We start from the raw sequence: 15,210 nt of genomic DNA, 5'->3' as shown, positions 1-15,210 counted from the left end.
AAAAGATGAGCAAGCTTAGAGTGGAAATCCAAATCTTTAGACAGAAGGAAGGAGAGTCCCTCTATGAAGCTTGGGAAAGATATAAGCAACTGATTAAAAGGTGTCATTCTCACATGCTTCCAGAATGGAGCATCATGTGTATATTCTATGATGGTCTGTTTGAGTTGTCAAAAATGTCATTGGACCATTCTGCAGGAGGATCTCTTCATCTGAAAACCCCTGCAGAAGCTCAGAAACTCATTGAAATGGTTGCAAATAACCAGTTCATGTACACCTTTGAGAGGAATCCTGTGAACAATGGGACGCCTCAGAAGAAGGGAGTTCTTGAAATTGATACTCTGAATGCCATATTGGCTCAGAACAAAATATTAACTCAGCAAGTCAATATGATTTCTCAGAGTCTGAATGGATTGCAAGCTGCATCCAACAGTACTAAAGAAGCATCTTCTGAAGAAGAAGCTTATGATCCTGAGAACCCTGCAATGGCAGAGGTGAATTACATGGGAGAACCCTATGGAAACACCTATAATCCTTCATCGAGAAATCATCCAAATTTCTCATGGAAGGACCAACAGAAGCCTCAACAAGGCTTCAATAATAATGGTGGAAGAAATAGGTTTAGCAATAGCAAGCCTTTTCCATCATCTTCTCAGCAACAGATAGAGAATTTTGAATAGAACCATTCTGGCCTGGCAACCATAGTTTCTGATCTATCCAAGACCACACTAAGTTTCATAAATAAAACAACATCCTCCATTAGAAATTTGGAGGCACAGGTGGGTCAGCTGAGTAAGAAGATTACTGAAACTCCTCCCAGTACTCTCCCAAGCAATACAGAAGAAAACCCCAAGAGAGAGTGCAAGGCCATAACCATAACCAATATGGCCGAACCTGGAGAGAGTGAGGAGGACATGAGTCCCAGTGAGAAAAGCCTCATGGGACGTCCTCTGGACAGAAAGAAGTTTCCCTTTAAGGAACTAAAGGAATCTGAGGCTCATACAGAGACCATAAAGATTCCATTGAACTTCTTTCTGCCATTCATGAGCTTGGATGAATATTCTTTCTCTAAAGAGGATGAAGACATCACTAAAGATCAAGTTGCTAAGTATCTAGGAGCAATCATGAAGCTGAATGCCAAGTTATTTGGTAATGAGACTTGGGAGGATGAACCCCCCTTGTTCACTAATGAACTGAGTGCATTAATGAGGCAGACATTACCTCAAAAGAAACCGGATCCCGGAAAATTCTTCATACCTTGTACCATAGGCACCATGACCTTTGAAAAGGCTTTGTGTGACCTGGGGTCAAGGATAAACCTCATGCCACTCTCTGTAATAGAGAAACTGGAAATCTTTGAGGTACAAGCTACAAGAATCTCACTAGAGATGGCAGACAAATCAATGAAACAGGCTTATGGACTAGTAGAGGACGTGCTAGTAAAGGTTGAAGGCCTTTACATCCCTGCTGATTTCATAATCCTAGACACTGGGAAGGATGAGGATGAATCCATCATCCTTGGTAGACCCTTCCTAGCCATAGCAAAAGCTGTGATTGATGTTGACAGAGGAAAGTTGGTCCTTCAGTTGAATGAGGACTACCTTGTATTCAAGACTCAAGGTTCTCCTTCTGTAAACATGGAGAGGAAGCATGAAAAGCTTATCTCAATACAGAGTCAAACAAAACCCCCATATTCAAACTCTAAGTTTGGTGTTGAGAGGCCCCAACCCTGCTCTGATTATCTGTGAGGCTCCATGAGAGCTCACTGTCAAGCTATTGACATTAAAGAAGCGCTTATTGGGAAGCAACACAATGTTATTTAATTATATATATTTATTTTCCATTGCTATTTTATGTTTTCTTTAGGTTGATGATCATGTGAAGTCACAAAAATAACTGAAAAATCAGAAATAGAATGAAAAATAGCATTAAAAACAGCTCACCCTAGAGGAAGAGCTTACTGGCATTTAAACGCCAGTAAGAGTAGTAGAATGGGCGTTAAACACCCAGTCTGGCACCATTCTGGGTGTTTAACGCCGGAACAGAGCATCAATTTGGCGTTAACGCCAAGAAAGGGAGAAAAGCTGGTGTTAAACGCCAGAAACAAGCAGCAACCTGGCGTTTAATGCCAGAATTGCATTCTAAGGGCGTCTTGCACGCCTAAATAGAGTAGGGATGCTAAGTCCTTGACCCCTCAGGATCTGTGGACCCCACAGGATCCCCACCTACCTCACCATTCAAATTCAAACCATTTTCCTCCCAAACCCACCCATTCACACACCTCCATCTTCTCCATCTTCTCCACCTCTTTCTTCTTTTGCTCGAGGACGAGCAAACTTTTTAAGTTTGGTGTGGAAAAAAAGTGTTGCTTTTTGTTTTTTCCATAACCATTTATGGCACCTAAGACCGGAGAAACCTCTAGAAAGAGGAAAGGAAAGGCAAAAGCTTCCACCTCTGAGTCATGGGAGATGGAGAGATTCATCTCAAAGGTCCATCAAGACCACTTCTATGAAGTTGTGGCCAAGAAGAAGGTGATCCCTGAGTTCCCTTTCAAGCTCAAAAGGAATGAGTATCCGGAGATTCTCCATGAGATTAGAGAAGATCAAAGAGCTATGAGGGAGGAGCAACAAAAGCAAGGAAGAGACATAGAGGAGCTCAAAAGCACCATTGGTTCTTCAAGAGGAAGAAGACGCCACCCTCACTAAGGTGGACCCATTCCTTAATCTCCTTGTCTATTTATTTTTTCTGTTTTCGTTCTCTATGCTTTATTTTTATTTATGTTGTGTCTTCATTACATGATCATTAGTGTCTAGTGTCTATGCCTTAAAGCTATGAATGTCCTATGAATCCATCACCTTTCTTAAATGAAAAATGTTCTAAAAGCAAAAGAACAAGTACATGAATTTCGAATTCATCCTTGAGATTAGTTTAATTATTTTGATGTGGTGGCAATACTTTTTGTTTTTTGAATGAATGCTTGAACAGTGCATATTTTTGATATTGTTGTTCATGAATGTTAAAATTGTTGGCTCTTGAAAGAATGATGAAAAAGGAGAAATGCTATTGATAATCTGAAAAATCCTAAAATTTATTCTTGAAGCAAGAAAAAGCAGTGAAGAACAAGGCTTGCAAAAAAAAATGGCGAAAATAAAAGGAAAAAAAAGAAAGAAAAAGAAAAAGCAAGTAGAAAAAGTCAAGAGCTCTTTAAACCAAAAGGCAAGAGCAAAAAGCCAGTAACCCTTTAAACTAAAAGGCAAGGGTAAAAAGAATCCAAGGCTTTGAGCATCAGTGGATAAGAGGGCCCAAAGGAATAAAATCCTGGCCTAAGCGGCTAAACCAAGCTGTCGCTAACCATGTGCTTGTGGCGTGAAGGTGTCAAGTGAAAAGCTTGAGACTGAGCGGTTAAAGTCGTGATCCAAAGCAAAAAGAGTGTGCTTAAGAACCCTGGACACTTATAACTGGGGACTCTAGCAAGGCTGAGTCACAATCTGAAAAGGTTCACCCAGTTATGTGTCTGTGGCATTTATGTATCCGATGGTAATACTGGAAAACAAAGTGCTTAGGGCCACGACCAAGACTCATAAAGTAGCTGTGTTCAAGAATCAACATACTGAACTAGGAGAATCAATAACACTATCTGAATTCTGAGTTCCTATAGATGCCAATCATTCTGAACTTCAAAGGATAAAGTGAGATGCCAAAACTGTTTAGAGGCAAAAAGCTACAAGTCCCGATCATCTAATTGGAGCTAAGTTTCATTGATATTTTGGAATTTATAGTATATTCTCTTCTTTTTATCTTATTTGATTTTCAGTTGCTTGGGGACAAGCAACAATTTAAGTTTGGTGTTGTGATGAGCGGATAATTTATACACTTTTTGGCATTGTTTTTACGTAGTTTTCAGTATGTTTTAATTACTTTTTAGTATATTTTTATTAGTTTTTATTCAAAATTCACATTTCTGGACTTTACTATGAGTTTGTGTGTTTTTCTGTGATTTCAGGTATTTTCTGGCTGAAATTGAGGGACCTAAGCAAAAATCTGATTCAGAGGCTGAAGAAAGACTGCAGATGCTGTTGGATTCTGACCTCCCTACACTCGAAATGGATTTTCTAGAGCTATAGAAACCCGATTGGCGCGCTCTCAATTGCGTTGGAAAGTAGACATCCTGGCTTTCCAGCAATATATAATAGTCCATACTTTACCCGAGTTTTGACGACGCAAACTGGTGTTCAAACGCCAACTTCCTGCCCTATTTTGAAGTTAAACGCCAGAAACAGGTTACAAACCAGAGTTAAATGCCAGAAATAGGCTGCAACTTGGTGTTTAACTCCAAGAGAAGTCTCTACACGTGTAAAGCTCAATGCTCAGCCCAAGCACACACCAAGTGGGCCCCGAAAGTAGATTTCTGCATCATTTACTTATATCTGTAAACCCTAGTAACTAGTTTAGTATAAATAGAACTTTTTACTATTGTATTTACATCTTTGGATCATTTTTGAGACTATCTTTGTATCACTTTTGATCTCTAGATCACGTTTAGGGGGCTGGCCATTCGGCCATGCCTGGACCATTATCACTTATGTATTTTCAACGGTGGAGTTTCTACACACCATAGATTAAGGTGTGGAGCTCTGCTGTTCTTCCTGAATTAATGCAAAGTACTATTATTTTTCTATTCAACTCAAGCCTATTTCTTCTCTAAGATATTCATTCGCACACAAGAATATGATGAATGTGATGATTATGTGACACTCGTCACCATTCTCACCTATGAACGCATGCCTGACAACCACTTCCGTTCTACATGCAAACAAGCTTGAATGTGTATCTCTTGGGTTTCTAATCTAAGATTAAAACCTTCGTGGTATAGGCTAGAATTATTGGCGGCCATTCTTGAGATCCGGAAAGTCTAAACCTTGTCTGTGGTATTCCGAGTAGGATCTGGGATGGGATGACTGTGACGAGCTTCAAACTCGCGAGTGTTGGGCATAGTGACAGACGCAAAAGGATCAATGGATCCTATTCCAACATGATCGAGAACCAATAGCTGATTAGCCATGCGGTGACAGCGCATTCGGACCATTTTCACTGAGAGGACGGACGGTAGCCATTGACAACAGTGATCCCCAACATACAGCTTGCCATGGAAAGGAGTATGAATGATTGAATGGAGGCAGTAGGAAAGCAGAGATTCAGAAGGAACAAAGCATATCCATACGCTTATCTGAAATTCTCACCAATGAATTACATAAGTATCTCTATCTTATTTTATATTCTATTTATCTTTTAATTACCAAAACCTCATTACCATTTGAATCTGCCTGACTGAGATTTACAAGGATGACCATAGCTTGCTTCAAGCCGACAATCTCCGTGGGATCGACCCTTACTCACGTAAGGTTTATTACTTGGACGACCCAGTGCACTTGCTGGTTAGTTGTGCGGAGTTGTGAAAAGGAGTTGAGATTACAATCTTGTGTACCAAGTTGTTGGCGCCGTTGAGATCACAATTTCGTGCACCAAATATCTTATCATTGCAAACACATCAACCTAGTAACGTTTTAATTATTTTCTTTTCATGTGAATTAAACAATCAACCAACTTCTCTATCCACCTGAATAAGATCTACAAGATAACCATAGCTTGCTTCAAATCATAATCCTCGTGGGATCGACCTTGACTCACTCAGGTATTACTTGGACAACCCAGTGCACTTGCTGGTTCAGTTGTACGAAGTTTGAGAATTCGTGCACCAAGCTTTTGGGGCCGTTGCAGGGGATTGTTCGAGTTTGGACAACTGACGGATTATCTTGTTGCTTAGATTAGGTAATTTTCTTTTCTTTACAGATTTAGTTTTATTTTATATGAGTCTTTTATTTTCTTTTCGAAAAGTATTCAAAAATCTTTTCTTTTCTTTATCAATCTTTATTTTTGGTTTGAGTCTTTTGTTCTTGTTCTTGTTCGAATTTCTTTGAGTCTTTTTTCAATACAAAATTTCAAAAATAGTGTCTTTTGTTTGAGTTTGTGTCAATTTTTAAGTTTGGTGTCTTCTTATGTCTTTTCTTTATAATTTTTGAAAATTGTGTCTTTGGTTTTCAAAAATTTTAAGTTTGGTGTCCTTCGCATGTTCTTGTTTTCCTTGAATTCTTTGAGTTTTGTTAAGAATTATTATCAATAATATCTATGTGATTATTATTATTATTTGTGAATGTTTGAATTATGACTTTAATGAACAAACAAAAAAAAATTTCTGGAATTTTCTTAAAACTGAAACGCGAACTCGATACAAAGGCTCAGTAATTAAGTAGTTAATATTAGAAAAGGTCACGTAACATTCTTTCTAGTAGAAATACCCTGACTTAAGCAAGGTATTTTGCTGGAAGGGATGTTACAATATGGTATCAGAGCAGTCTTTCCTGTAGAGCCTTGGGAATGAACTGACTATGCTTCATTGCATACTCTGAGTGTCTATCATGCCTTAAGACTTGTCTTGGTGACGAGAGTTTTTGTTTGATATGCATGACTGTCTGATGATTAACGCTATTAGTTTACCATTGCATACCTCATGGTATCAAGTTTGGCCAACTTAATACTAATGACTTATGTATATGGGAACACTAATGGGTTATCATAGACGAAATAGCAGTGATAGGTAACGCGAATCACGAGGTTTTGGGGACGTTAGAAACTAAATTCTAGAGATTAGTTTCGTTTCGACGTATGCTCTTTATTCGTGCTTAGTGTTATCTCTTTCTCTACTAATTGTATTGGAATTTCTAGTTTCTGATCTCTTTCTTGCTAATCTTGTATTATCATTCGTGCATATCCTTGCTTGACTCTGTATCTAGTTGTTGTTTGAATCTTTTGAAACATTTATCCTATACCTTACCAACTCTATGCTCCTTGCTTTGAACTTGGATTTATTTCGGTGCAACATATCATTTCTTGTAATTTCCTTCTTGAGTACTTGTTTCAGATTCTCTTCGAGAAAAATTTCAATTTAAATCTTTTCTTACTTGACTGTATCCACAACCCTTGCTTAAATTTTGATGGGATTGTTTTTAATTCAGCCTAGACTTTCTTACATAAACTCTGAAACTTCTTTATATGGTTTAATTGTGATATACCACTTATCTTTTATTGATTTACAGAAAATTTTATTTTAGAATTTATTCTTTGAATAGAAGCTAATTTTCTTCCAACTTTACTATAATTTTATGACTATCCATACCTAATTATATACTTGTATCCTTCAAAATTTTTAAAGAAAATATTTTGTCCTTAGTGCCAAACAAGCTTTAACTTACAAACCTCACATGATTTGTTTTAATTTGAAATTAAATCGGTATGACATATTGTTTATACTTAGTTTAGTACTTTTTGAAAATGTTGGATTTAAATATTTTCTTTTGAAAAAGATAAACTATTTTCCTCTATTTCAAGTTGAAGTTGTTTTAAATTGTTGTTCTATTTTTCTTAATAATGTTCATACCGAAACTCTTCGATTCAAACTTTCTTCCTAAACTTTCAAAATTAACTCTCCTTATGATATATTTCATTGCTTATATACATCCTTGTTTGTTGATAATCTTACGTATTCTTTCAAATCCTTGCGAAATACCATCCTTATTTAACTGTGAACCTAAGTATTCTCCTGATTTTTCGTAAATATCGTTGTGCCATTTGTCCTTCTCTTCTCAAGTTTCGTATTGCTTATACGATAGATTCTTAGGGACGCGATTTGTGCGTATGGAAAGTGAATCTGGTCAGTATATGAATTTATAAGGAGTTGTGGAGTTTTGAGGCGACGAGAAGTGATCATGCTTTGTTAAGAGTTCTGAGCGAACATTGTGCCTATTTAATTTTAGATTTTGAAATTTGGTTTGCGTCAAGTTATTTTTATTAACTTTTGCATCACCTAATATATTTTCTTTTGTGTTTGTGATATAATTTTCTTAGTATCTTTAAAATATTCAAAAGGGGATGTGAATATGAATCTTATCTCCATCTTATATCAATTTTCGAGGGCGAAAATTTTTGTAAGTTGGATAGAATGTAACATCCCGCATTTTTGAAAATCTAAATATAAATAAATTGTGATTTTATCTTATTAAGTTTAAACTTTATAATTTTAGAAATTATTTTGTTAGAAATAATTAAATAGATTCGGAGATAGTTTTATTTTGAAATCAATTAATATTTTTAAGTAATCTTATTATAATAGAATATTTTGTATAATTTTAGTAATTGAAAAATAAGAAAGAATTGTATAATTTAATTTAAGTAACTTTTATTCTGAAAATGTTACGATTTATTTTATTGATTTGATATCTTATTTTATAAATTAATCAATTGAGAGTAATTAAATTAGTTTACTAATATTTGGAGTTAATTCAATTAATATTTTTGTGTAAATTCTTATAATTGGTTATTTTATATAATTTCAAATTAGAATTCAGTAATGAAGGTGTTATATAATTAAATTTAAGAAAATTTCTATTATGAATAAATTATGATTTATTTTATTAGTTTGAGCTCTTAGAGATTAATTTACTAGAAAATGATTAAATTAATTTTTATAAATACTTTGGGTTTAATTTAATTAAGGTTTATGTACAACCTTTACTATAGTTAGTTATTTTATATAAATTAGAATTAAAATTTTGGTAATAGAAAATAATGAAAAAATTATATCATATAATCTGAATAATTGATATTCTCGGATTTAAGCTGTATTTTATAAAAATAAGATTAGTATGTTTATTTTATGATTTAAATTAGAAATAATTATTTGAACTTATTGATAAATTAATAAAGTTATACGTGTTCCAAAATTAATTTTTACAAGATTATATTTGAATCCTAAATTATCATACTATCTCAAATATTTTGTAAATTTGTTATATTCCCTATATATATATATATATATATATATATATATATATATATATATATATATATATATATATATATATATATATATCACAAAACTCCTGAATCCCTAATTGCTACCTAAATCCCTAATCGTACATACATACAAAAAAAAGAAAGGGAAACAGAAGAGGAAAAAAAGAAAGGGAAACAGAAGAGGAAAGGGGAAGACAGAGGAGAAGAGAGGGAGGAGGAAGGAGCGACGCGGCCGAGACCTTACCGCCGCCGCTGTTGTGCTGCACGTGAGAGTGAGAGAGAGAGACACACAGAATGAGCGTCGCGAGAATCAAGGGAGGGAGGCACGGTTCGGTCCTATTGCCGTAGCGGGTTACGCCTGATCACCATCGCAGAAGCTCCATCGTCGCTGTTGCACATAAGAGGAGGAGATGACATCGTTGATTTTGATTCTGTCTAAGCCCGCATCGCTGCTAGAATTACGAAACGCAGAGGGAAAGGGCGAGACGTGTGGGAAAGAGTGACGCATGGAGGAGGGACCTTTCATCTGCCGCCGCGGCCGCCGGAATCTTTGGTCACCGCCATCATTAGTGGTGAGTCAGTTAAGCCCTAGCCATGAGAACCACTATCTCTGAACCCTTGTCACTCTGTAAATACCTTGTATCTACCTCTGATGTTCTTGGCTATGTTATGTTTGTTGGAGCTTGTCTCAATGGAGCCACTGGCGGGGTGTTGCTGCTGCCGGAACCACCGCGGGGTGTTGCTAGGAATTGCTGCTGCCCTGCTTCCGCTAAACTTAGGTTTAACATCCATTGGCCTGGGTTAGCCTTTTCCCCTTATTTCTGCTCCAATTACACGCTCTATTCTGCCGATTTCTTATTAAACTGCTTGTTCCTGTTTTAATTCAAATTTGGCTTGTGCTCTGTTTTAAATTTCCAGAGCCGCTTCTGCTTTCGATTCTATTGAATTTGAAATCTTCGTTTCGTTGCAACCATGATCACTGTTGTGGGAGCTAACGCCGCTGCTATCTTGATTGAAACTGTTGCATAGCTAGTATTGGTCCAGCCAGCTGCCTCGCTATAATCCCGCCTCCGGGTTCTTTTAATCGCGACATCGAGGTAGGGGGTTTAAAACGATTTCAATTTAAGAATGCCTACAAGGTTTAGTGAATAACTGCAAATAGATTTAATATCTGTGAGTAATTGATTGACTACTTGAATATTGAATTGTGGCTGAAATTGTGATTGGAATGGTTGAGATTGTTTTTTGGAATTGTTGATTAGTGATATTGATTGATTATGTGGATTGGGAATTGTTTGATGACTAATTGTTGAGAATTTCTGAATTTTAATGGGTTATGTTGGATTTGTTGCCGTTGAGCTGTTATTTGGTATATTGTAATGTTAGTGAACTTGGTTGGTGGTTGATTTGGAGTTAGTTTTGAGGGGTATTGAAGGGTTGGATTTTGAATACAAAATGGTTTGCTGAAAATTAGGTTCTCTTGAAATTAAACGGCAACTTTGAAAGTGAATCAGTGGCTCTATAGTGACTAAAATGATGAGAATTTAAATGTTAAGTAAATTATATTAAGTGTGATTGTTGAGATTTAATGTTGAAGGTTTCATATTAACTGGAACATTAGTTATGATTTTTCAAAGTTAAGTCGTGAATCTGATTTTCTGCACTACTTTAAATGAAATTAGAAACTTTGAAAAGCTATAACTAATTCTATGATTATCAGAATTGCGTAGAACCAAGTCCGGATTAAGCTTGGGAATATAGGGAGCTGAACTGGTGAATTTGAGACTTTTTCATTAAGTTTATGATTTATGGTAAATTTTTGAATTATGGATGTCAAATCTGGTTTTTCTGCAGAACGTTTAACACAACAGCAACTTGTTTCTTCTATTGGAAATTTTTCAGTTTAAATTTTGAAATGGAACAAATTTTAAATTAAACTCTGGTCCTAGTACTTTAATTTCATAAAAATTTAAAATTGTTAGAGTTGTGGTTTTAAAGATATGAATTTTTAAAGTAAGATGTATTATGCAGTAAAAGTCAGGTTTTGTTTTCTAAGTCAGTAACTTTGAGACTTTATAATTTTTAATTCTAGAATGATATTAAGATGAAACCAATTGGAGGTGAAAGTTGAGTATGTTTAGTATATATGATTCAAATTTCAGGGTTTTCCATGTTTTAATAAATGAGTTATGGGACTTGGAAGAGGTTGTGTTTAATGAATTGTAAAACAGATTTCTGCAGAAAATTAGCTAACTTCCAAGCTACGTAACTCCTTCATTAAAATTGGTATGACCCTGGAACCAATTGAGAAAGAAATTTGGGTAAGTTAAGTTTAACCACATTAATTTTGAAGGTGTTTGGATTTAATTTGTATTTTATATGAAATTTCAAATGTTGTATGCTGCTGCTGTCTTCTGGTTTTAAAACACTGCAGAACAGTCACGGTTTTGCTTATATTCTTGAAGCTAGAGTCAGCAAAAAATTATGATTTTTAATTTAATAGAAAGCTTAATCCGAGATGGTCGCATGGATATAAAGTTTGCGTGATTCCGAATTCATTTGATATTTTAAAAATAAAATGGAAATCAGGCTGTCAGGTTGTGTTGACAATTATTTTGGATATGGAATTTAAGAAATAGATTTTATATGCTATTATCAAATATTTTTGAGAATATATATACTGTTGTGGCAACTGCTGAAAGAGGCTGATGAAATGTTGAGAAAGAAGGAACCCGTAAGGGTGGCTAAGTCCTATTTTTAAAGGAGATTATGTCCAAATTTTTATAAAAGTAAAAGGACTTAATCAAAATGAATACTTGAGACTTGTTTAACGATAATAACTTTACTGATTCTTTTGAGAAAATATATTTGGTTTATAAAGTTGCTAGCAAGGACATGGGTTTTGTCCCGCTTGCATATTTACAATTACAAAAGAGTAAAGAGATAAAGGGAAAATGAGTAATATAGATACAGATGAAAGAGTATTCAGAGAAAAGTAAAGAGATACAGAGAACAGAACAACTAGAGTAGAGTAAAGAGATGCAGAAAAAAGAGAAACTAGAGTAGAGTAAAGATATATATATATATATATATTAGTTGCTTGATGCAACCCAGAGTTATATTTATATATATTAGTTGCTTAATGCAACACAGAGCTTCTGTAGGGAAACTAAGTTACCTACAGCCATTTTCTGCTTCCCCAGAGCAGAGCAGAGTATATATATATTTTCCTGCAGTAAGCAGAGGCTGTCTCAAATGAGCGGCTATTATTATATGCGCATTTATTTAGGAACGGAAAATCGTATTCGGAAAATCGGGATTACTCGTGACCGGATAAATGTCGGGATTGTGGGCAGCCAACCAACACATGAGCTCATGGCCTGTACTAGGACTAGACATTCATCATATGCATCTATGTGACATTGTCTGGGTGTATATTGTAATTGGTTTGCTTATGTGAATAATTCTGTTTAACTGCTAATTGCTATATTTGATGTAATTGCTCTTGATTGTGTTTGAATCTCTTTACTTGTGGTTGTATCTGATTGGCTGGGTTGTAGTGAATTGGGTGTTGATTGAATTGCTTGGGCCTAAGGCCGTGATTGGTTTGTGTTTGAGGTTTAGTAAAGTATGAAAGATTAAGCTGGTTCAGTATAGACTTAATGAACCTATGCTTGGAACAAATTAGTCATTCATACAGTCTAGGAAAACTTTTAAGACATATATAAAGTAAAATATGGGTTTAGGATTTTGGATAATTAATTGATGCTTCTAAAGAAGGTTTTAGATTTTTGAAAGTTGAGCCATTGGTTTTCAAAAGAAGTGTATATAAGGCGAGCGATGAATACTGCGAATGAAAGTAGTTTTCTTTTCAATGTCTCTAAATGAAATTAACTATTTGCGCTATATTCTTTACTTTCACGGCATTCTCGACCTCTACTGAGAACATGTGATTTGGTTCTCACCCCAAATTTTCCACCCTTTCAGCGACAGGTTTGAAGACCCAATTTGAAGCTACGAGCGATCAGTAGGTTTTCTTTATGGTTTTAATTGCTTTCATAGAATCCCCTCGCTATTGTCCTTTGAGAATTCATTTTACTTAAAGGGGTAGGTTTAGTATATTGTATTTAAGTTTTATTTGGTCTCTTTTGTATAAGAATTATTATCAATAATATCTATGTGATTATTATTATTTGTGAATGTTTGAATTATGACTTTAATGAACAAAAAAAAATTTTCTGGAATTTTCTTAAAACTGAAACGCGAACTCGATACAAAGGCTCAGTAATTAAGTAGTTAATATTAGAAAAGGTCACGTAACATTCTTTCTAGTAGAAATACCCTGACTTAAGCAAGGTATTTTGCTGGAAGGGATGTTACAGTACGAAGGTGTGGGATTTGTGCACTAAGTTTTTGGCGCCGTTGTTGGGGATTGTTCAAGTTTGGACAAACTGATGGATTGTCTTGCTCCCTAGATCAGGTAATTTATTTTCTTTTCTTGATCATTTTTAATTGAGTCTTTTGATTTTGTTTGAGTCTTTTGTTTTTATTTTCTTCTTCTTCTTTTTCGAAAAATTTAAAAACTCTTTCAAAAATATTTTTCTTTTCTTTATTTAATCTTTGTTCTTAGTTTGAGTCCTTTGTGTTTGATCTTGGTTAAATTTTCATTCTCTTTGAGTCTTTCTTTCAAAAAATTTTCAAAAATAGTTTCTTTGGTTAAATCTTGTGTCAAGTTTCTAAGTTTGGTGTCTTCTTGTTGTTTTTCTTTTAATTTTCAAAAATTTATGTTTAGTTTTCTAAAAATGTTAAGTTTGGTGTCTTTTATATGTTCTTGTGTTCTCTAAATTTTTTGAGTCTTGTTCTTGGTATTCTTGTCAATTTTGAAAGTGTTCTTGTGTCTTCTTTTTGTTTTGATCTTAAATTTTTTAAGTTTGGTGTCCCTTTGTGTTTTCCTCCAAATTTTCGAAAATTAGGGGCATTAGATCTAAATATTTTAAGTTTTGTGTCTTTTACTTATTTTTCTCTTTCCTCATTAAATTCAAAAATAAAAAAAATTTCTATTTTTATTTTTATTAAATTTTCAAAAATTTTAAATTAAAAATTTAGATTTTAATTTAAAATTTTTATCTTATTTTATCTTAGCTTTCAATTTTCAAAAAAAAATTAAATCTTTTCAAAATAAAAAATCTTATCTTTTTCAAATTTCAAAAATTCAAATTTCAATTTTCAAAATTTAAAATTTTAAAATTTCAAAATTCAAACTTTAATTACCTTTGTGCAACACTTAGTGTTCCAACCCTCTCTTTCTGTGCAGAGCTTTGCAGAGCTCCCAAACATCAATTCTAAGTTTGGTGCTGGGCAGCCATCAACAAGCTCTAAGCACAAAGGTACTAAGAAGAAAGTACCTAAAGGCTGGAAGGACAAGAAATTCCCAACTGAAGGCCTCTCACCTGGCATGAGAGTTGTCTTCACCAAAAAGCCAATCTTACCACATACAGTGAGTCGTATCCTGTCTCTAGAGCATGTGAAGATCATTCATGAGAAGACAGAAAGAAAGTTCACTTCAAGGGGCGAAAATATGAGCCCATACTCACCTCCGTAAGGAGCTAACCGTCAAGCTAATGACGTTAAAGAAGTGCTTGTTGGGAGGCAACCCAACCTTAATTAATTATTTATGTCCTTTTATTTTGTTTTATTTTTCTTTTAGGGTCATGATCATATGCAGTAGTCAGAACAGAGACAGAATTTACAGCAGTAAAAATAGAACACTTTGGATGGAGTGTTATTAAAGTTGAACGCCAGCCAAGGAGCTTTGGCTGGGTGTCCAATGCCCCAAATGGGTAGCATTGCTAGCGTTGAACGCCAGCCAAGGAGCAGACCCTGGGCATTCAAACGCCAGTGTGGAGGGCAGGAAATCTGAATTTTCTAGCCTCTCAAGACCAATGGGTCCCACAGCATCTTCACCTATCCACCTACTTTCACACTTCTCCATACACACTTCCCTATAAACCCTAGCCCAATCACATCCATACCACTTTCCCAAAACCATCATAACTCACACCAACCCCCACCCATTTCAAAATCAAATTTCCCACCCAAAACCCAACCCATGGTTGAACCCTACCCATCCCCACTCCTATAAATACCCCTCTTCATAACCTCTCATACACTCATAAACCCCACTTGGCCGAGCCCTCTCTCTCCCTCTATCTTCCTCTATTTTCTTCTTGTTCTACTTCATTCTTCTCTTTTCTTTATTTTTTCTCGAGGACAAGCAAAGTTTTAAGTTTGGTGTTGGAAAAG

The 15,210-nt window shown here is 35.1% G+C and overlaps 1 long non-coding RNA gene and 1 other non-coding gene across 3 annotated transcripts; one reads left to right on the top strand and one right to left on the bottom strand.

Moving 5' to 3' along the window:
- Positions 1–11: 11 nt before the first annotated feature.
- Positions 12–119, bottom strand: LOC112774126 (small nucleolar RNA R71). The gene has a single exon (XR_003188629.1). It is a non-coding gene; the product is annotated as a small nucleolar RNA R71 (small nucleolar RNA).
- Positions 120–8,981: 8,862 nt separating this feature from the next.
- LOC112771338 (uncharacterized) lies at positions 8,982–13,107 on the top strand. Of its 2 annotated transcripts, XR_003187032.3 has the most exons (4): positions 8,982–9,479; positions 9,590–9,707; positions 9,826–10,004; positions 12,895–13,107. It is a non-coding gene; the product is annotated as an uncharacterized lncRNA (long non-coding RNA). The 2 variants fall into 2 exon arrangements; XR_003187031.2 differs by lacking the exon at positions 8,982–9,479 and having other exon boundaries at positions 9,491–9,707.
- The last annotated feature ends 2,103 nt before the right edge of the window (positions 13,108–15,210 follow it).

Source organism: Arachis hypogaea, chromosome 18, assembly GCF_003086295.3.
Source record: "Arachis hypogaea cultivar Tifrunner chromosome 18, arahy.Tifrunner.gnm2.J5K5, whole genome shotgun sequence".
Taxonomy (NCBI): domain Eukaryota; kingdom Viridiplantae; phylum Streptophyta; class Magnoliopsida; order Fabales; family Fabaceae; genus Arachis; species Arachis hypogaea.
This window is presented reverse-complemented; position numbering and strand designations above follow the sequence as displayed.